This window comes from Dermacentor silvarum, chromosome 9 (genome assembly GCF_013339745.2).
Source record: "Dermacentor silvarum isolate Dsil-2018 chromosome 9, BIME_Dsil_1.4, whole genome shotgun sequence".
NCBI lineage: Eukaryota > Metazoa > Arthropoda > Arachnida > Ixodida > Ixodidae > Dermacentor > Dermacentor silvarum.
The window spans coordinates 135311897-135329376 of NC_051162.1; the positions used below are offsets into that span (position 1 = coordinate 135311897).

The 17480-nt window shown below is 45.1% G+C and overlaps 1 protein-coding gene across 1 annotated transcript in view; it reads right to left on the reverse strand.

Annotated features, from left to right (window-relative positions):
- The window catches only part of LOC119463922 (uncharacterized), a 38812-nt gene extending 37038 nt beyond the window's left edge, over window positions 1-1774 (reverse strand). The window contains exons 1-2 of the mRNA XM_049656450.1: window positions 1625-1774; window positions 444-556 (exon numbers count right to left, since the gene is read on the reverse strand). The gene's annotated coding sequence lies outside the window, so the exon portion shown is untranslated. The remainder of the gene's footprint in view (window positions 1-443; window positions 557-1624) is intronic.
- Window positions 1775-17480: the final 15706 nt, after the last annotated feature.

Consider the following 17480-nt stretch of genomic DNA (forward strand, 5'->3'; position numbering starts at 1 on the left):
TGTGACCCAAGACAGCGCCGACTCTCGGCGGAAATTTTTACTGGAGAGAACATATAATGACCGGTGATTTCAGGTTGGTAGATATAGCACCCGTATCAACAACAAAAAAATCCAAGCACAACCAAACCGCTGCAGCCTCAAAGTCATGACTCATCTAGAAAGGATACATTTCCCTTATTTACAGAGCAGTATATATATCATGTGCAAAATGTTACGAGCTACACGAGAAAGCAAACAATGGAAGAAACACGAGAAGAAATAAAATAAGTTTGCGAATATTCATATTGCGTTCGACATAACTGCGCTTGTACCTATATGTACCCGTGAAACGTGGTAGCTTGTGAAAGTGTGATAACTGTTTTCGGAGCGTGCGCATATTTGTGAACGCACGGTCAAGCTGGGCGTTCTGTTTGCGGGTGAGCGCGCGTAGGGATTGGGCTCACCAGTACGGGCTCTCCTTAAGGCAGTGCGTGCTGGGGCTGCGCTCGGTGGAGTCGCAGCGCCTCTGGCGGCCACCAGGCGGGCACTCGTCCTCCGCGCACGGGCAGCAGAAGCCCTGCAGCGCGCACACGTGTGTTGTAATTTCGAGTGGCGACTTGAATGAATTCCGTAAATTTGAAAAAAAAAAGGTTTCATTGTTACTTGGAGCACTCGAAGGTGCGCGACATTAAGCAGCTACCATAACCACAAACAATATCCATGATGTATAGCCGGATGAGGTAGCGTGCGCGCGCACACATACACACAAACGCACAGTAATACAACTTAGCAGAGACTGACACACACTGTTTTGTCCTCGTTTTCGTGCGCTGCCGACATTGAATGGTGCTCTCACTAACTCGCCAAAACCACTACGGTGGGAAAACGTGCGCCAACAGTAACGTATTATATGCAATCATAGCACACAAAAATACATTTATATTGGTTTCAATGAATGGATTCTATCACAGGCGCTCTTTGGCCAGAACTGGTCCTTGCGCCATAAAAGCCCAATAATGAATCAATGGATTGTATCACTAGATTATCTTGATGGACTATTGGTGAATTTCTGTTAGCACGATTGACTGCGCAAAAAAAAAAAAAACTATATATATGGAAGGACGAACCCTTGCCCTGTCCGTGTTTTCTTGTGCGGCTTGTGTATCCTTGCACAATCAAGTATGCTAGCGAACGGAGCGTATGTTTAACAATCGTAGAGCAGTACCGTGTTACCGGCTTATGACAACCCGTGAGGCCTGCTGCCTCTCGAATGGCGCTGCTGAAATGCACTGCTTCGAAGGCATGCCTGTCGGGAGGCGTGCATGGCCTGCGTCGTTTCAGTCTACACCGACACAATCTTAACCGAATGGGACGCATAAAACAGAGTTGCAACAGCGAAGGAGCCCCGATGGTTGGAATGCATCGAATTTATGAAATATTGATCAAAATGTTAGAATATTTGCACAGCGTAATGACCTAACGCGCGTATAATAACAGCACTGTCCAGTTCATGACAGGGAACGTTCGCAACTGTGGCCATTGTAGAAGATGTGTGTCTCCTATGACGACGCTATAGTAAATTTCCAAACAAAATCGACAACGAGGCAAATTATAGTTGCATGCGTTGCACTAGTCCGTGACACACCTTAGGGTATAGTTCATCTGGGTCGTAGCCGCACTGGAAGGCCGAAATGTCATTGGAGTAGCACGCCTTGAGCGATTCTGGCCGGGACAGGTTGCCCGCGGTGTACACTTCCTCTGCCAGCTTGCCGTTGACGCTCTGCTTGCGAGGAGAGCGAGATCAGATGGAAGTACAGCACATGCGACAGAAGACGTTACCGTAGACTATCCACTTCACCAAAGAAAGAAAAAGAAATATTCGCTAGAAAACGTTTTGCGGCGTACGTACGCGGAAGTTTTTAGACAACTGTAGCCGCGAAAAGCTCGGATCTTCTGGCACATCCACGTGGCTCTGCTCTGCAGATGTCGATCAGGACAACATACACTACAGAGGAGCAGCTTAGCAGCTTTACAGCCCCGTGTCCCACTGCTTTGACGCAGACATAACAATTTTATGCGCTTTATATATACAGTAATCCGTACATTTTCAGTGTCGACTTCATGGCTTGACACTATACTTAGCTATTTCCTTTTAGTGTGTTCAATCACCTTTTGTTCGGTCGACGGCACCGGCGCCTGCGGTAAGCTTTAAAACATTGCAACAAAAGTGCCACAAAACTATGTAAAATATGTCCAGAGGGCGAGATAGAGAGTCACAATTGAAGAAAAAAGAAAAACGGACAGGTTTTTATGCTTCACTCAAGTTAGTGTATGCGATAGTATTGTGAGAGACTGTATAATTCGACGATTATTAAAATCCGAATGGGTTGTTTTTCTTCGCCGTGGTCATCTGGGAGCATGGAGGAAGAATATGTGTCTGTGAGCTATTATGACATCATGATCTTCTGCTGCTGTTATTTGCTGCTGTCTACGTGACTATACAACGTCACCTACCGTCAACCGAAACACAGCAGCACGCACACTGTTATCTTATTTTTTATTGCGATAACAATTATATGGACACTCCAAGCGCATTTCTGCCGTTGGCGCCATCGTCGCCGTGAGGTTCCGTATAAAGCCCAACGGTGATAAAATTGTCGCCGTGCCGTACGCTGTGTGTGCGAGTGAAAGCGTGCGAGGGTGAGCCGGCAATCGCGGCTCCATGTAGCGTACGCGAGGGAGGAAGGCGGCCGGAAGCGCGCGGTCTTCGTTCGCGCGCGAGGCACGGGGAGGAGGCGACGGAGACGGGGGGGGGGGGGGGTGCTGCGTTCTGTTCCCGCGGCTGCTGCTCACAGAGCTGCCGCACGGGCGCCGTATCTTAAAAAAGGATCTGCGATGTGGCTGAAGTGTGCACCCGCGGGGGCCTCATCTTCAAAGCGACCTTCGATGGGGACAAAATGCATGCGCCAAGTGCCGGTAGCTTTGTATGCGCTGTGCTTTCGACATTTAGTTAGCATTGACGCGAGACAAGAGACAGCGCGAAAGTCAATTTGCCCGCTGTGACGCGCTTTCTCAATCCGACGTTTTCACAACGAGTTTCCGCGGTCATCGAGCGAGGTGTGTTCATGTTACTCTGTGCGCGCCTGACACCGTGCTTGTGTATTTAGTTAGTAAGCGAATGTTTACAACGTTATGCGGCCCATTAAACTAGTATCCTTGCTTGGTATAGCTCTCTAATAATTTGCTATCGCAATCGATACTGCGCCTTTCGGGCGAAACTGCGACTTTAAAACAGCGGAACTGTTTAAGCTCTTGGTTAGGCTGCGTAGTGCGAACAAAAACTGCGCCTGGCGATGACGTCACCACGCGTTGCCTAGCAACGCCTCGCGCAGCTGTTGCGAGGCGTTGCTAGTCGACGCACGTGACGTCATCGCTTGGCGAGGTTATCACCGTCTCCCAGGTTATCCTCGCCACAGCGCGAGGCGCGGCCGACGTATCCGGCGTTCGTCGGCGTGCCCCGCCTGCAGCCCGCGTTGAGATGCGACATGCTGCTCGACGAGACGCGGATGTGGTCCATTCTCGGTGACGAGGCTGGTGCGAAATGCAGCATGTCGCATCTCTACGTCAGCTGCAGCCAGGACACGCCGACGAACGCCGTACACGTCGGCCACGCCTCGTGCCGGACTATAAAGTGCTGCGCTTTCGCTGGCGTGGCGTCTCCATGCCGAGCGCGCTCGCGCGTCAACGCTACGTCGGTCTATAAGGTGGCCTTTAGAACCCCGAGTATCGGGACGATACTCGGGGTCGGCTAAGTTTGGCTAAGAACCATCCAAGCCAAACCAAGTTAAGCAAAGGAAAGCAAAGTTAAAGCTAGGGAAGGGCCAGCAGCTTCGCTGTTTGCCCAGTCTTCGCACCACTTAGTGTGAAGCTGCCCCTAATTTTTTTCATTGCCCTTAAACACAAAACAATTTCTCTACGGTAATGATGATGATGATTTATTGGCATTCCCTTTAAATCGCGGCAAGTCACAAATAGTCACTTAGCTTTCTTCAGATAATCAGCTATGCCACAAAGGCTCTTCATTCTAGCATTTGTTTTACATCTCCTTTAATCTTTTTCCTTCTTCCTCATAAGTTATCTAATACACCTTGTGCCGCAACCCATGCATGTAACGGATTGTGTCGTATCAATCTCTTCCCTGCTTTTTTTTTTTTTTCACCGATACCCTAAACGTCTCTTGCTTATCTCGACTGCTGACCGGTTGATGCTTCCGTCCACTTTAAACTCGAGCGCTTCTGGAAGGTGAATACCTACGGGTCTCCCGGGGTGAATCCCTTCGCATTTCATTAGACTGCGTCGAGTGGTCTCCGGATGTTTGCTCTACCAGACACATGCCTCACCTTGTTGCGTTATATGCTCCGGCATGTTCTTGCCCTTAGGCAACCAGCTCGAGCCTGAAACAGCAAGGCGCTCTACTTTGTGCTATCGTACAGCTTTTCCCTCCGAATTTCTTTCTTTCCATTCTTGTAAATCTGCATGGTCGTTTTTGTTTCCATTCTTTGCATCCAAATCACTGTCTCTGTTTCTCTTAATTTCTTTTTGATGACTCCTGGTTGCCTATTTGCACTTTCGATTACTCTGTACTTGAATGTCAACTTTCTTGAGCTTTCTCTCCATTATGTACCCACGCTTTTCAGGTACAGATACTTCTGCACTTTAGCCGCCCATTGATCTTCACCCATGTTCCTGACCCTTTCTTCACAACTAATTTTGCTCTGCGCTTTTCTGACTTCAAAAGAGGCATAACATATGTCACCCTGCACTGTATAATTTGTGGTTTTACCGTGGGCTCACAAGGACAACCGGCTTACCGAAATTTGGTTACCTTCGACCCCGACAAGATATCCGATTTGAAGCACAGAATGGCATTTGCCAACGTTAGCGCTGGCACCATTACTCCTTTACAGATTCTACGTGCCATATCATATTTGTTGTAGCCTCAAAGTGCTCTGTGTTTCATTATTGCTGCATTCCACTTCTCCTTTATTTTCATATTATCTTGGTGGGTGCTTGAGTAAGTATTTCCTACGGTTATGTATACGCCGAGGCACTTATATTGCTCGACTATGAGTATGACTTGCTGTTGAATTGATACCACGCCATTAGTCGTCTTTTTATTAAAGATCATAATTCCCGATTTATCTGTGCTGAACTTAAGGCGCGAAGATTTGTCGCTGCGTTGTCACACATATTCGTAAGTCTCTGTAAATCTCTAGCATTGACCATGTTAACACTATGTCGTCCGCATACATCAGTCCGGGGACCTTCTGTTGCACCATTTGTTCATTACGCACATAGGATAAATCAAACCCCAATTCGCTGTTTTCCAGCCGTCTTTCTATGTCCTTAACATAAAGCGTGAACAATATTGGAGACCGAAGACATACTTGCTTCAGTACGTGTTGAATTTCCACCACTTCATGACATTTTCGACCTTCCCATACAATTTCTACTCGGCTGTCTCTATACATCTCCCTCAGCAGTTCCACGAAATTGTCGTCTATGCCTTCGTGTTTGAGAATATTCCACAATAATTCCCTGTCTACGCTGTCGTATATAGGCGCTCTTAATATCTAGAAATTCTATCTAGAAATTCTATCTGTAAAGGTTGATATTGAGCTACTGAAATCTCTAAGCACTGAGTCAGTACAAAGATATTGTCCTTTAAACGTCTGCCTGGTCTTAACCCATTCTGTAGTTCCCCCAGTATATCATTTTTCTCCACCCACTTCGACAGTTATAATTTTACGGCTTACATTGTCATTCGGTATATCACCGACGTTACCGTAACTGGCCTGTACGAGCTCGTCTTATGCTTATCACTTTTGCCTTTGTAGATGAGGTTCATCTTGGTTTCACACCATCCAACCGGAATTTTTTTAGTTTTAGTCACTTGCTCTATGACATTAGTGAGCAGTGCCTTGCTCTTTTGAACCAGGTTTTTCATTAGCTATATAATGGAATTTCATCGGGTCCCTCGGCCGTGTTTAAAGGACATTTTATTCTGTTTTTTTTTTTTTTTTGCAGTAAATGCTTTCTGCGCTAAATTTTGATCTCTCAGGCTTCTCTGTTGTTACTGTATCTGTTTGTGTTTGAACTACGCTTTTTTTCGTGTCAAAGGTATGCCTAATAACGTCTCTGATGTACCGCAGCGCATCGTGTCCTTCGAAGATGTTACCGTCTTCACCCCTTATAGCCGTTTGCGAAATTTTAGTTCGAGCCCCGAGTGCTCTTAGGTGGTTCCAGCCGTCTTACTGCTCGTGCTGTCAACGCCCTCTACAATTACTCGCTCTTCAGTTAGAACTGCCATGAAGCGGGCTCACTCACTGTGCCACGTCCGCTTCAGTATGTCGGCAGTCTCAACTTAATGTCGCCAATAAATAGAAACAGCGGAGGGCCTTACGCGAATGGCTTCACTGTATGTTTATGGGCGTTGTTCACCGTATATTCCTGAGTATATACTTTATTGTGCACAAATAATTAGTTACGGAAGTTCAATTAAATTGTAGTTATCTTGCTTATTATATACTGTGTCAATGTAAAAGCTGTTAAGATGTCGTAAAATGACTGATAACATCGTTTAGAGCAACCTATAAGTCTTATGGGCTTCCTTTTTCCAAAGAAAAATGTGCGCTGTCAGGGTGTCACGCATTTTAAATGCGAATCATTTCTTGGCGATTATGTCCGTCCGTCCGTCCGTCCGTCCGTCCGTCCGTCCGTCTAGCTCTCTACTAGTTTGCTATGGCAATTAATGCTTCGCCTTTCGGGTGAAACTGCGACATTTTTTTTCTGGTTTACTCTGCCGACACAATTTTGCCCTTTAGTAATTGCCTTTTTTTTCTTCGGCTTTTCTATTTGTGACCTGTTCATTATTGAACAGACAACAAATCGAAAAAGCGAAGAGGCATTACATAAGCCTTCATTCCAGGTGGCAATATCAGAACACAATTGTGTTCTGATATTGTCACCTGGAATGAAGGCTTATGTAATGCCTCCGCGCCTTTAAGGAGAAAATATATGAAATGAAATGAACATTGCCTATAAACGTACAGTGGGCACCTTTCGCGCGAAAATACTCCGTTATTTTTTAAATTCCGGGAAACACTACTTGGGCAGCCGGTATGTGTAGTCAGCAAGAAGGCAGTGAAGGTGATATCCCAGAAATTGATCGATCAAAATCCTGGTTATAGCATAATTCTCTGCTTTGCAATGACTACGGAATTCTGCACCTCTATATCTTCTTGAAAAAACACAAGCTAAGAGAGATAAGTTTTGATGAGCAATGAGACACCACAAGGAGACCGACGTGGTCGTGGTGTACTTGCACCGAGGTAGTGGAAGGCATGTGCGAGCACCACCGGATGCTGGTAGATTTTGACGACCAGGGGCTCGAGCAACTTGACGCTTTCGTTGCTGTCGTGATCCACGGCTTCGTCGAAGAACACGTGCAGGTCTTCTTTCTCCGCTTGCTGCGAGAAAGCAAGGCGGTGCGCTCGTCATTGCGCACAAGGGCGAGCGAGCGAGAGCGAGGTAGAAGAGGGCGAGGAGGTCTATACATTTGTGTCTTCATAATGAAGGCCCGCATTATGGTGGAGTTGAGCAAAAAGAAAAAAAAAAAAGCATAGCAGACTTGTGCGACCTTGAAGAATCGCAGACCAATTTCCAGTGAAGCTGTTCCCTTTGAGCGCCTCCATTAGTATGCCTTCCAAAGCTCGTAACTAGCTCAGGTAGTTTAAACTGTGCCCGCACATTATTCATAACAAGAGACCGGATTTTAGGCAAATGCCTTTTTTTGTTCCTTGCGTTCCTATCGCCCCATTTTGATATATGAGCATGAATTAGAGGTTAAGAAGGGCTTTTATAGTGTTTTTATAGTGCCTATAAATGCCTATTTTGGCGTTTGTGCCTAAATGCCTATAAATGCCTATTTTCAATATCGGCGCCTATATGAACACTATTTAGCCTCAGATTTCGCTTTCGAGTGCAGTTAGAGACCATTATTCATGTTACCGGGCAACAATGACTGTTCGGAGCTCTATGGGGTTCATCCTAGTCATCTAGTTCAACCAACTTTCGCAAAACAACCCCTAGCAGCAGGAGATGGGACGCGACGCGGATGGCGAATGTGAAACCGCGGAGAGCCGTCAGGGGGAAGGAGAGTAAAGAGCAAAAGAAGAAAAATGTGATGTGCACGCGGCTTTTCTTTTGTTTGTAATTTACTTTTTAAGGTGTTCACTGCCGTCGAGCGTTCCTTCTCAGCGTAGAAGATCATTCTCAGAGACAAGAGGAACAATCTTGAGTCCGAAAATCTGGAGATGGTGGTAGTTTGCTATTGTTTCCGCAATCTTCACAGTGATTCTTAGACTACGTTCCGCGTGCTCTCCAAACAGATTTCTTCAAACACGTGCACTTCAAATGGGCGGAAGTGTATTTGGCAGTGTTGGGGCGTTTTGCCTGTACAATTCCGATAATGTCATTGTATATGAGAAAATTTCCAGACTTGTACCTAACAGTCCTCATGTAAGAACATGTTAATTTCTTAATAAATTGTAGTCTCTCTTGCATTTATTATTTGTCTGTTTTTTTGTCTTAACTTAATTGCGTCAGGCAGACATAAAGTAGCGCTTTTTTTAATCAGTATTCCCAGCTTTCAAGTATTCTTTTTCATGCTTGTTTCACTTTATGCAACACTCGAGTACAGTGGCCATTCAACATGACTATGAACAGTGTGCTTGTTGAATTACGCCAAATGATGGTCATTAGTCCAGCAGTTTTATGGGACAATTGTATGGCTATGTTCAACTGTTGGCGCCTTTGTGCCATCATAAACAATAACATTTCTTGTTTTCCTGTCGTAGATACAGATCGCGCACGTCGTCGTTTGAAATTATTTGCATTTATGTAAAAATTTATTGTGCCTATATTTACGACGTTGGAGGCCTAAAACGTTGCTTTGCCTGCCTATTTTTGGCGCCTAAAACGCGCTTTTTTAATGCCTAAAGATCCGGCCTCTATTCATAACATACTCATCATCCATATATCCACATAGGAACTAGCTGCCACATTTACTTCCCCAGAACTCCAAGCAAATATTCTACACACTCGGTATAACGATAATACTTCGGGAGAAAACGGTTATGTAATTATCCCCAACGACCTAAATAGCCCACAGACATTAAAAGTTGCTCGTATTCTCCCTGGACAGCGCGCAAACGTGCGTATAACGCTTTAGTGTACCTCTAGTCGCACTAACAGCTTCGCTGTAAGAGCTTTAATCTGTAGACATTGTGACGGTAATGCTACAGGCCGCTAAAAGGTATGAAGGATATAAGATCCAGCTTTTGTACTGCAACACACGCGTTATTCGAGCTGTGATTCTAATTGCAGCTTGTCTCGAATGTCTTGAAAATGGCACAATGGAACACTGACGCGTGACGAGGCAACACGGGGAGGGAAATTTACGAAATAGCCTTTGCATCTTTTGTGCATTGAGAGTCTACAGCGTGGACCTCATGGTAGTACTTGTTGACTCTCAGAGATGTTTACGCTCAAGTGATCAGCGATAAAGTGTCTTTCACTGTAAGACGTATAAGTGAAGAGTATTTTTTTTTTTATGTGACAGTGTGTACAGTATGACGTGTTGTTGCATATTGAGTTACCGCCTTAGTCAACCGTGTCAATTCAGTGCTGATGTTGACTATGAAAGAGGCGATAAAAGTGTTAGTCGACACTTATTATTTTATCGTTCATCATTATCACGGCTGATATACTTCTTTGTGCGCGGGCGAACTCGAACCATTCAGTTCCACGAATCGGGATGTGCGTGTACGCTATGCTCTATTATTATTATTATTATTATTATTATTATTATTATTATTATTATTATTATTATTATTATTATTATATTATTATTATTATTATTATTATTATTATTATTATTATTATTATTATCGTCAGTAGTCAATCTCTTGCGCAGTTATCATTTTGATAGATCATGTTATGTTAATGTCAATGGCCAAACGTCTCCTTTGTACATGGCAACTAGCGGTGTCCTTCAAGGATCAGTTTTAGGACGTCATTTAATTTTTTTTATTAATGACGTTTCTTTCTGTTATTCAGAATTCTTCTTTTCTTGACTACGCCGGTGACATCAAGATTTTAAAGGAAATTCATACTGTTGATAACTGTCGCATCCTGCAGTCTGACTTGTTTTATTTCTCTAACTAGTGCTAAGATAAAGAAGAAAGTCACGACTTTCACTCGCAAGACATCAAACATTTATTTGTCTTGTTCTGTAAATCCTGTACCATTCTATAAAGTCTGTGAGATCAACGAAATAGGTGTATACACTTTGATACAACCTTCGACCTTTCTGATCATGTTAAACGCGTTGTAATGCGGGGCATGCGCTCTCTGGGCTCTGTTTGCAGACTATCAAGGGAATTCAATTCTCCTACACGTTTCTGCAAGGTGTACACAACAGACTCTTTTCGTCAACTCGAATCCGCGTCGGTTGTCTGGAATGGGATTTCTGGATTCAACGGTGACGTTATACGGGGTGATCATTTTTAAGATTTACGGAATTAAAAAAAATTGCTGGTTGCAGATAACAATTCTAGTGATTGTTATGTGGAGATGGGTTTGCACAAGGCTTACCCTACGAGCGACGGTCAGGAAAGGGCACGACGCTCCTCCACTCCGCAACGCACAAAGGCACTATGGCAGGGTTCGTCGACGCTCCGACACGGCGCAGAGAAGGCTCCGCAGTCAGATCGCCAACAAACACGGGTTTATTCACCCAAGATACAGCTCAGTGCTACAGTCACGGCGCTTACGGGCCAAGGCTCGCCGCAAGACCGATCGAGTACGCGCGCCCGCTGCGCTAGGGTATTGTTCAGAGGCGGACATTACTTGCACGAGAAATCGAAACAAATATTCAACTAATAACAAACATTCACTAATTAACTTCTTAGTTAATGACTTTACGGCACATATCACAATTGACGATTTGAAACCAGTGAGCTTGCATTTCCAGAATGACTCCAGTTTGGAGATACGTGCCACGAAACTCTCCGTAAAAAATGCACTGTTCCACTTACATTTTAACAAAACGCTCTTTTATGCATTGACGCACAAAACTAACTGGAACGCCCATGTATTTCGTCGCACACATTGTGAAATAATATTTCGAAACTAGTGTAATCTTGGAGATTCATTTCAAGTTGAAAACTCACCGGATACAATTCGTAAATTCCAATATGTATGGAAAACTTTATTGTTGTAATATGTGCCGTAACGTAATTAATTAGGAAGTTAATTCCTGAATTTCTGTTACCTAGTTGAACAGGTGTTTCAATTTCTCGTGCTAGTAATGCCCACTTCTTCGAATAATACAGCTCAATGACAAGAATTATGCTATCTGCCACACGCGCTTTTTTAAAATTCCATAAAACTTAGAAATGATCACCTACTGCCCAGAAAACATTTCTCGGCATATATAAACACCGCTTTGCTAACGCCGACAGTGAACCATGTTCTAGCACTGTTGAATAATTGTCACTGCCCTTACTTCACTGCCGACGTAATCGCGCTGATCTTTTCAAACTCCTTCACGGTATCCTAACCTGCCCCTAACTCATCATTTTTCGTGTTCCGCGCAAGAACACCAGGGAACCATGTTCCTACCTGTCATCACCAACACTCGACCTTCCACAGAAAACTGAATTTTTATAACGCTTATTTTCATGATGCCGATATCGTTCGTAACTCGCTGTCATTGTTCCTTTCCAAGCTTTCCGTTGTTATTTCATAGTTTCACACATTGTTCAACTGCCGTTCACCTCCTTTTTCTTTTGTACTTACCTTGCGCTTTGTGGTATGTAAACTCTCCTTTCCATAATTTTTTTACTCATTCTGTGTTTTTTTACTTATATTCTCCCGTATTTTTATTTTAACAGCGAAGCTGTTCTAGCTGACCGTAGAAAGTGGTGCCTGCTGTCGCAAAACCTCGCCGAGCTATGACGTCACTGCGTTGTCTAGCAACCACCTCGCAGAGCGGCGTGTGCCTCGTCTCCTCTCCATGCCGTGCACATGTTGCCTTGGCATGGGACGTTAAGGAGAGGGAAGGAGAGCATGCGCGCGGCGCGCGCAATGCTAGGGAGAGGGAAAGAGAAAAAGAGAGCGATATATAGAGAGAAACAAATTGTAGCAGCACCAACGAGGCAACGCGCAGAGCTGCTGCGGAAGCCGCCCGCGTTGCCTAGCCGCGCATGCGCCGAAGCAGTCGCGATGACGTCACCTCGCGTTGCCTAGTAACCGCCGGCGCAGGTGCGCGCTCGCTTCGCCCGACACAGACACGGCTCCTGATTGCCTGCCTGCGTTTGTGGCATGCCAGGAACGCTGTCGCTCGCAGGCGCCGACGCGTCCAGCGCTAGTCACGCGAAATGTCGCGAAAGGGAAGGTACCTCCGAAAATGATTGCTCGAGAATACCTTCTCTACATGCGTAGTTAAGCTAAACCAAGTTAAGACCCAGCAGCAACTAAGTTAATTAAGTTAATACCTAGCAGTAGCAGCCAGTAAGACTTGGAGGATTGACACTTACGCTGTGCCTAAGCTTTGCACGACCGAGTGCAAACTTGCCCGCATTTTTCTTTGCGTTGTCTTGCGGTTTTAGTGTAGTCATGCGCCAGCACTCATACCTTATAGGGTTGTTCCTGGGCACGTTAAAGGATTGTTTAATTAATTGATTGATTGATTCTATTATCTAGTTTCGGCCACCAGAAGCACTCCACATTTCGCCTGCATAAAGTACAGTGCCTCGAGTGAACCATTGTGACTGCAGCCCTTGAAGTGTTTTCTTAGTGTCGTGTTTTTACAAAATTACTGGGCGGCAGCGCTGTGAACGCCGAACGATTCAGTCGCTTCCCGCGCTATTTCGGACGCGCTTTTTTTTTTTCTCTCGCCTGCTCGGTGTTGTTGATGCGGAGCACGATGCCAAGTTTCTTGTCGCACGCCGTGAGCGCCGGTTTGGACGAGAGGAAGCCATGGACGGCGCTGCTTCGGCCCTGCTTTGACGACGCGGCCGCGCAGGGCACCAGGACCGCATTGGCTTTGATCTCAGGCCCGGTCGCCGCTGCAAGCGCGTTGTACGCCAGCGCCAGGGCGATAGACAGCCAGGACACACGGGGACCCATGGGGAAGCCGAGCCACAGCGTGGTTGTTGTTGACCGTCGAACGTGGCTCATACCCACTATGGGAGACCGGCCAAGAAATGGGTGGATTATTTACAAGTTAGAATAAGCGGTTTCAGTGACAGTCATTGCGGCTATTGTCTTAAACGTTGCACAAGCCCATGACAGGAACGTGACAGTGTGGAGAAACAGTAAAAACGGCAGAGAAGCGTGCAATAAGCTAAGAAATAAATTCATAAATAAATAAATAAATAAATAAATAAATAAATAAATAAATAAATAAATAAATAAATAAATAAATAAATAAATAAATAAATAAATATTAAAAAATAAGTAAATAAGCTGCAAAATAAAAACAGCTTAGTTTAGCGATCCCTTCGTCTCTGAATTCATTTACCGCGACAGCAGCATTGTCCCACTGTGAAGACCACTATCTTGTTTTGGTTGCCTGCTTTTACAGCGGAGCTGTTAATGCAACTAGAAGCTCTCGAAAATGTTATATGCCACTTTTCACGGTTGCCTAAAAAATGTATAAAGGAATTGTATCCCTCACGTAGCTTACATCTCGAGAAACCATGGAGATTGTTAGGGGCAATATGCAGGCAAATTTTGAGAGAGAGGCAAAGAGGGAAGGCAGGGAGGTTAACGAGATGCGAGTTTCCGGTTTACTGCCCTGCCCTAGGGTGGAGCAAATAGGTGTTGCTAACAGTACAGAAAGAGCGAGAGATCAAAAAGAAAAGATAATTATGGCAGAACTTATCTCACGATGACATCGGTGGTAATGCGATTAGCATTCGAGCAACGGAACGACACACCCGTGTTTTCGACATTTTCGTGTGTCGTGCGAGGTTCTTAGTGTCGTCGGTGAACTAGACTATGCACCATGCTTATGTTTGCCGAAAATAAGGAAAACAAGGATTGCATCATGGGTAATATGTAGGCCGAGTTCAAAGTGTGTGTATTAATTACGGTCTCTGCAATAAATTGCGTATGCAAGTGATCCGAAGCGTTATAGGTGTATTTTACGAGCGGCGCTAAATCTACCCGCGGCCCCGGCATAACTACAAGATCTAGTGAAGTAAAATTTAGCAAAATATGATAAACGCTGTCGAACATCTCTATGCGAAGATAAATGCGGTTGCATCGAATACAACTTTTGTAAAAACGTTTAATCAAGTGTTCGGAAGTGTCATATACGGCCAATGTTCTGGCGAACTAACAAGTGTGTGGAATTACTGCCTTTGTAAAAATTCTCTAAGAAGTTCTCGAAAACGTTATAGGCGGGCAAAGTTTAAAATGGAACAGTCACATACGGGCAACGTTCTGAAATATGTGACATGATTACTACAAGCAACTGAAACTCTAACTGCAACTGTTAGAAACAAACAGCTTCGCTTGAAATTGTGCTCGGAGTCTGCAAGGTCGCACAAGTCTGCTGTCTTTTTTTTTTTCATCTTTAAAATTGGTCAGAGGGGCCGCTTGCTAAAACCACATGTAACGACAACGCGTAATAGCATTATCGTTTATATTTTTGCAACCGTACAACCACGTGCCTTACACAGGTATTGTTGTGTAGAGGAAAGAAGTCATTACTCGATCACGCATGTATCGCATGCACAGATAGCGTCACTGTTGCGCCACACATGACGCCATTGACGCAATATTTAGCCTCTCGCTCGGCCTTCAGAGAGCTCGGCAGTACTTTTGTTCATCCGAGCGAGAGTGGTCGCGTGTGAGAGAGCTCACTTAGCTATAGTAGGCATCATTTGTCAAACTCGAACTGGTGTTCATCGGGCGTGGCAAGGCCTATAAATGTGCAATACGAGGCAAAAATTTCCCGCTCGCTTGGCTATGGCCCCCCTGCGTTCGACACCAACGGTCCACAAATGGCGTGGATACTCGGGCAGTGAGACTCCAACCCCGTTGACCATGGGGGAACGTCTCCATTGGGAGCGCAAGCGCTGGAGCCGAAAGCAGGTGCGGCGAGCAGTAGGGGGGGGGGGGGGGGGGGGGGTCATTTCTGTACCCTATAGTGCCCGAACACCCTATGTAAAACAAGCGGGCCCACTGCAAATAGGAAGCTAGCACGATTGCGAAGTTATACCGTAAGTCGCACGCTAGCTGCAGCAAAAGTTAGGCATGCAAACTGTATAATGCGTGAATAAATGTTTTTGTACCTTCGTGCCCATACACCGTTAGCAGCACGCAGAAGACGTCTCAAGTATACCTACTGCGACTGCGGCCCTGATACAGCCTGCCAGAATTTCTCGCTAAAGTAAGTGCGCCCAGTGACTACATACAAATAATAGCCAAGAAGCCCGCGGTTATGGAGCGGTATGTGTGGGGGCTGGGTGGTCGGAAAATTATGTATTTAAATAAAGAAGCTGAGAAAGAGTGAAGCATTTCAATTAATGTTTGAATGAGAATGGTAAGTTCTGTGATACTAGAGAACGAAAAGCGTTGTTTAAATAAGGCAGACCCAACGCGCTACACTACAAAATTATGAAAAGCCCAACGCTTCCACGTTGGTACGATAATTCTGGAAGTATTCGAGTATCAGTGCACGTATTCATTTTGTTGTAGATATCAGCGGGCACAATCAACAAAGCCATAAAGGAACGAAACACTCAGACGCTAGTGCTGACATTCTCAACTCATTGTGTATTTGCGGCCTTGTCGATTGTGCGCGCTGAAATGTACAAGAAAATGAATACGTACCATCTCGTCCAACTTTCTGTTCTACGTAGTTTTGGGGCAGTTTTGAATTTTTGCTGTGCAATCAACCTGTTATTTGCGGCAGCCCCGCTTCTATTCTGAAAAAATTTCGGCGTTCCCCATGCGTTCGCAAATGAATGTGCCACCCGACTATGCCTCTTGGTTGCACAGCTACTTGTCCTGCAGACTTTCGTTTCCTTCGTCAGAATGGACGAATGAAGGCGAATTCCCCGAGCATGCCACGTACTTGGTATGCGTCGAACAGTAAAGCCACCGTGCGAATGCGTCGGGAGGTGAGGATGCAGACTTGTGATGTGTCAGCAACTGCGACTTGCTTCCATCGATGCTGAGCGGAAAACTGCATGCCACTTACGGCACCGCAGAAACATAATACAGCTCTCGCAAGTAACCCCTCCATTTCCTGTTTCCCCGAGCTTCCACGTTCGATTTTATTCTTCTCTTACACCTGCTTGCATTGCATGCTTGATATTGATTTCTGACAGAATGCGGAATGCGACAGACGTGTGATAAAAAAAAAAGTGTCATTATTGGTTCAGTGCAAGAATCCCGAAGAGGCGATTATTACCATTTCTCCGTCGCTATTCACAGCACTCAACGCCACTAAGTGAGAGCGCTGTCCCGCACCTACAGAAGTTCGAAGTGGTGGGAAAGTTTAGGTGGGGCAAAATTATGGCGAAAGAAACTTTCATGTGGCATAAGCAAAGGCCACTATACGGCGAACTGTGTTTTATTGAGAGGTATTACATTTTAAATTAGTAGTACGAATAGCACGACAATATACAGTCATTATTGGTTTTGAAAAGTAATGAGGCTGTTGTAAGCTTTTTCCATGTCGAGTTCTGACGAATCCCGTCAGTTATGTTTATATGAATGATATTGTTTTTGCGTACACGTCGCAGGTGGATGTAGTCTACCGTGAGGTTCGTATTGTACTTCACTCGAGCGCAAGTTTCTTGCTATGAAGAGCAGCGCGAGAAAATCCTTGGTCGGACCGCGTTGTTGCTCGCCAGAGAGAGAATAAAGAGGAGACAGGTACGCTAACCAGAAAAAGGCCTGGTTGGCAACCTTGCGCTAGGGGAAGGGAAACGGGAATAGAAAGACTACAGAGAGAGATAGAGAGAGAGAGAGAGGAAACAAAGACGCCGCGAATGTGTGAACGCGAGGCGGACAGTATACATGTACCACACTTTGAAAGGCACTCGCGCAAGCTAATCGTTAAAAAAAAGAAAAAAAAAAACATATTGGCACTATCGCCTGAAGGGCGAAGTATTGACAACGATAGCAAGATTTAGCGTTGCGCCTGAGTTTATCGGTCGCTGTCGTAACGCGGTTGTTTTTTAAGCGTTTAGACAGCACGACGATGTTTACAATTAACTTCCGAAAAGCTTTCGGCAAATTGAATTTCCTCACGAGCTATCAAGCATGGCTTTAAATACAGGCAAAACGGCTTACTACGTGTTCTCCGTATGGTTCCAGCGAACAATGGTTTGAGTAGAGATCGATGTACTCGCTCG